Source organism: Psammomys obesus, unplaced genomic scaffold (genome assembly GCF_907164565.1).
Source record: "Psammomys obesus unplaced genomic scaffold, mPsaObe1.curated_primary_1811, whole genome shotgun sequence".
Taxonomy (NCBI): Eukaryota; Metazoa; Chordata; class Mammalia; order Rodentia; family Muridae; genus Psammomys; species Psammomys obesus.
Genome location: NW_026596120.1, coordinates 2,841,342 through 2,846,393, shown reverse-complemented (window position 1 = coordinate 2,846,393; position 5,052 = coordinate 2,841,342). Strand labels below are relative to the sequence as shown.

Genomic DNA, 5,052 nt, shown 5'->3' with positions numbered 1-5,052 from the left:
GATAATTAAGTACTATGTTCCCATTCATCTGATAGGATCCTGCTGTCAAATGCAAATCAAGCATCCTTGAAGTGCCTAGTCCTAACCAATTATGTACAGCTATCCCTGGAGCCCCCTACCCATCCTCCAAGGAGGAAACAGCCTTTGTTATCCCCAAATGAAGCTGAACTACTTCGTAGAAGTGATTCCCAGAGGCTGTTCTGTCATGCTCAGGGTGCTAGGGGGGAGAGGGATCGTCTCAGAGTCCTTCATCTCACCTTCTGCTCCTCCTGCTTCCTGGGCTGGTGGCCAACAGCCCTCCTCCCGCCCCCCAGGCAAAGGAGAACCACAGCCCAGCCTTGAAAATAACTTGGAATTGTGTTCCTAGTTGAAGCATGTGCTGATTGTTAAACAATGTTTTCTGTTGTTGTTTTATTCTTAAGTTTCAGGTTTGTATAAAAAAGGAGGACTTCTGATGTACACAAAGGGAGAAAAGTATGTAATAAACATAAATAAACTGCACAAGTGATTTACAATTACCCAGAACAAATGAGGAACTTCAAGAAATACCCTGATTACTACTTTCTTCTTTGTAACTAGATTATGTGACACATTTAGGGAAAATTGAGGCACCATATACATGAAAGTATTTATAAATACAACTATGTATAATGTTTTTGTTATTATAACCACAAACCCCATTTCTTTTCTAGTTTTTTTTCAACTTAACAATTTTAATTAACACATTTTCTTTTAAGTGTGTATGAGGCATTTATGCATCTGTACATGTATGTTTGAATTGTGTAGACATGGACTGCAGCTTAGAGCGCCAAAGTCGACATCTGGCATCTTCCTCCATCACATTTCATTTTATTTACAGAGGCAAAGCCTGCCAATTTTACCCAGTCTATCTAATCAGCTTGACGCTGGCAAGAGCCATGGTCTCTGTCTGCAAGCTGGAATTGTAGGTAGTAGCCACACCCATTGGGAGTCTATGTAGAGAGTCTTATGATTCCAACCTGCAATCTTTGTGCTTGTATAACATGTACTTTATCTACTGAGCTATTGAGCTATCTTCTCAGTTCTTTTCTGTTTTTGTTTTTTTTTTTTTTTTTTTTTTTTTTTTCTTAACTGTAAAATGTTCCTATCTGGGGCAGGGAAAAACCATGAGTGACAATGATCATGTCTTCACAGTTCAGACGAGGTCCAGTGAACACCTGTCTCTGGAGATCTTGAAATTTCTATTGCTTTTAAAAGCATTTTTGGAATCTTACAACATTACCTGTGTTTATAAAATAAGTACAAACTAGTTGAGGCTATTTAACTAGAATTTGCTGTTAATGAATGAAAACAAATGCTTCTCTATAAGTCATCCAATGCAAAAGACAAACCAGCTCACATTTCTCTTCACTGCCCGAAAGTCAATATAAGCCCTGACACAGTTCAGAAACACCTTATAGCTTTAAAACTGCTGAGCAATTGAACGAGAGATTTCATGATGGGTAAAGAAAAAAAAATTGCAGTAGGTCAAGTGGTAAGGCAAAATCCTTACAGTAAGGTCACATATCAAATAATTTTCAGGTACTCTTGGCTGTGCTTTAGTCAAAAATCCAATAAATTTTAGGTACTTTCATTTATGTTTTTAGGTAGACTTTGCGCATTTGGAAAGGTCTGAAAAGTATTTCAAATAAAACACATTTCATCTGTCAAACTGTGAGTTGGGCGATAGTCAAACTGAAGCAGATAGATATGCAAATATATTTCCACAAATGGGTGCTAAGAGGCACTGGTGAGCATTTGGGGAACCAACACCCCTGATTGCAAACTTGTACAAGAAGTATGACCCTTGTGATAGAAAGCTTCCTTCGAAAAATCCACATCACTTTTTCATGCTCACAAAAAGGAAAAAAAAAAAAAACCTTAAAACTGCGAATGAAATGTGTAAGCACCGAATGAAAATAGATTATACACCAACTAAAATCCACTGAAAATATAGTGGTCAAGTGTTCGACAGATATAAGACGTAAACTTAAAGAAGCAAAAATACCTCTCAAAGCCCAGTTACTTTTACTGGGTTCCTGCATGATTTCAAAATGGTGTTTGGGGAAGCCCAATGCTCTCTCATTAATTTGAGGAGTTGTTTTTTTTTTTTGTTTGTTTGTTTGTTTGCTTGCTTGCTTGTTTTGTTTTTTCCTTACTTATAAATGAAGCACCTAAAAAAACAGAACCAAAGCTGTTGTTTAATGCCGCTCAGTTCACTGGCTGAATTAAGATGCTCATTTTCACATCTTTATATTCTTATCTCTGGTTCACTGGAAGAAAAAAAAATAATAAAAAGGCTTCCAACTTTTGTTAGCAATATTTCAAAAGGGATCTCAGTTCTGTACGACACCAAAGCCTAGGATTCCAGTTTATTCTTCTGGTCAATAGTTTAGTGGCTAGGTAAGGCTTTTTTGTTTGCCAAAATTTAATTTAAAAAATAAAAATTAAAAAAAAAAAACAAAAAAACACCACACTTGTTAGCACACATTGACCAGAGTTGGTTCTACTGGGCCCTGTTTATTTAATGCTGTACTAAAAGAGTGCATTGTGTACCCAGGCATACTTCTACAAATATTTCCTAAAGAGACAGACACTTTGTGAACACCCTGTCTTTTCAAGGAGGTATTCATGCGCAGTATAGAGTCTGTACTGTAATATACATATGTATGTACATTTATACTGCCTATGTTATCTATATAGATGGAATAAAATCTGTATTTCCATACTTACCGACCATGCAAAGCTCTATACAATCACTTCACCAGTAAATCTAGAGACCCAGGGCTAATAGGAAAACTAAATATATAATGTAGAATATTGAAAGTACTGTGAGTAAAAATGAGAGCTCCTTCTCGGGTCTTGAGCAGAGGGGCACTGTAGACACTCACACAGGAAGTGTCTCCACCTGACACTAAACTCCTTCAAGCCTCTGTCCAGATGCAGGGTCTCTGTCTAGTCCACTGCCCCACCATTTCTTTGTTCATTATTCAAAGTGGCACAATTATTGTATGTACCCAGGTGGCGAGTCCTATTGTAAGGAGAACTTGAGAAGGAAACGCCCCCGAATTGCTTCACTTTTCAGTAAGCTTCACTTGTTAGCTCCAATTGCTAAACAGGGAGGTGGCCAGATCCAACTTTCCAGGAATGAGATTACACAAATCAAGCCACACAGGAAACGGGGGTGGGGTTGGGGTGGGGGAGATGTGGGCTGGGGGACTTATTCAAGTAGTCGATAAAATAAAAGCCAGTTTTCACTTGGTTCCTTTAGCAACTTATATTAACTTATGCAATTTCTGTGTTTTTGTCGAGAGACAGGGTTTCTCTATGTAGTCCTGGAACTTGCTCAGTAGACTAGGCTGGCCTCGAACTCGAGAGATCGACTGCCTCTTCCTCCCAAGTGACAGGATTTTTAAAAGCGACCTGAATCTTTAAGTCTTGTACTAGTGAACAATTTCAGGGCAAAGATGAATGTATATATATATAAAAAAAAGGTCAGAGTCCAACGCTAAGGTAAAAACAGAAGCTCAAATCCGCAGTTAGTGTGGTCTTAGCCACTCTGTCCTTTACCCCCCTTTCTAGTCCCTACTTTCGTTTTCTCGAACGCTAAGCACAGTTTGGATTCCAGCCACAATCCCAGGGCACACTTGGGCTAAAGAGCGCCTTGAAAGATTCCCGTTTGTTTTTTCGTTTCCCTTTCCTGAAACGGGAGTCCGGCTTGGGCTCTGCACTTTTGACAAGGGTACTGCTACCACCGAGGTTACAAAGCGAGGGCAGCTTCTGGCATGATTCAAGGCTGCTCTAGGCTGTGAAACAGTGTGCCAAACTGAAGAGCCCACGGGGACACCAGTGACGCCAGCACGGATCTCTGAGCAGCAGCGGGGACGGCACGGCTTCTGGCTGAGTTCCCTATCCACTTCCGTGGTCGCCAGCGCACTTTCCCCCGTCTCCAGACCAAAACCTCCGCCGCCTGAGCAAAGCGTCCGCAGCCCTTGCTCCTGTTCGCCTTCCCCACCCCACCCCCGGCAACCCCAACCATCCCCATCCACCCCCCAGCCGGCGCCCCATCCTTGTACCCTGCCCCGGTGCGCACTCAGACCGCGGTGCTCACTTGATGCTCCTCTTGCTTAGCAGCGGTGCAGAGCTCAAGTCGGGACTGTGGACAGCGGGCTCCGACCAGTCCTGAGTCCCAGTCCCTTGAGGAGGCGCAGCGGCAGTACAGCTTTCCCCGAAGCTTCGCAGAGGGACCCTGAGTGAGGTGACCTCAGCCTGAGCTCCAGAAGCCTCCAGCTGCGCCCGGAGGCCAGGCCAGGCAGTCCACCTTCCCGGCCCCGCCTGCCAGTAGCTCTCGGACAATCTCAAAAAGGAAGTGGGGTTTTCATGGCGTTGGGAGGGGAGGTTATTCATTACCTGGGGAGTGGCCTCTGTTGGGAACTTCCTTTACCTTTCCCGAACTCTACTCCTCCGCTTATTGCGGTTCTGTGGAGGAAATCGGGTTTCCCCAAGATTACTTTTCTGCCCTGCATACTTTCTTAAGTGGTAAAATCGGTTACCACAACTGTTCCATCCGCCCTGTTTGCATTCTCAAGTTTGTTGAAAGTTTTCCCTTGCCGCATTTTTCTCTTTTTGAAAATCTTAACGGCTTTTGTGTAACCTTTTGGTGCCTTTTGCTGTTAGCAGTCTTCACTTTCTTATTACGGTCTGTAGAAAAGTACCATCTTCACTAGAAAACATTCTCATTTGCTTCGAACCATTGCCAGAAAATCAGCATCTGCTTTTGTATGGTACAAAGGTGGTTCTCAAATTACAGCGGGAGAAGAATCACCCAGCTAAAACATTTGAAGGTCATGCCTTCAAAGTTTCTGATTTAGTATGCCTGGTGGGGACATTTCTAAGAAATTTCCCTATGACACGGAAGGTAATTTTTTCCTGCCTTGTGTTTTATGAATACGTTGGTATTCCTTGGGGAGCTGTGTTTAGGAAAGGATGATGGAAGGGTTACAGGTGAATTTTGATTAGTGAGCTCCATTCTCT

General features: G+C 42.3%; 1 protein-coding gene across 5 annotated transcripts in view; it reads right to left on the bottom strand.

Moving 5' to 3' along the window:
* Positions 1–4,212, bottom strand: part of LOC129693029 (phospholipid scramblase 1) — a 19,599-nt gene extending 15,387 nt beyond the window's left edge. For 2 of the 5 annotated variants that reach the window (XM_055629577.1, XM_055629580.1), the window contains exon 1: positions 4,095–4,212. The gene's annotated coding sequence lies outside the window, so the exon portion shown is untranslated. The remainder of the gene's footprint in view (positions 1–4,094) is intronic. The other 3 variants (XM_055629579.1, XM_055629581.1, XM_055629578.1) reach the window with 2 other exon arrangements.
* Between the last annotated feature and the right edge of the window lie 840 nt (positions 4,213–5,052).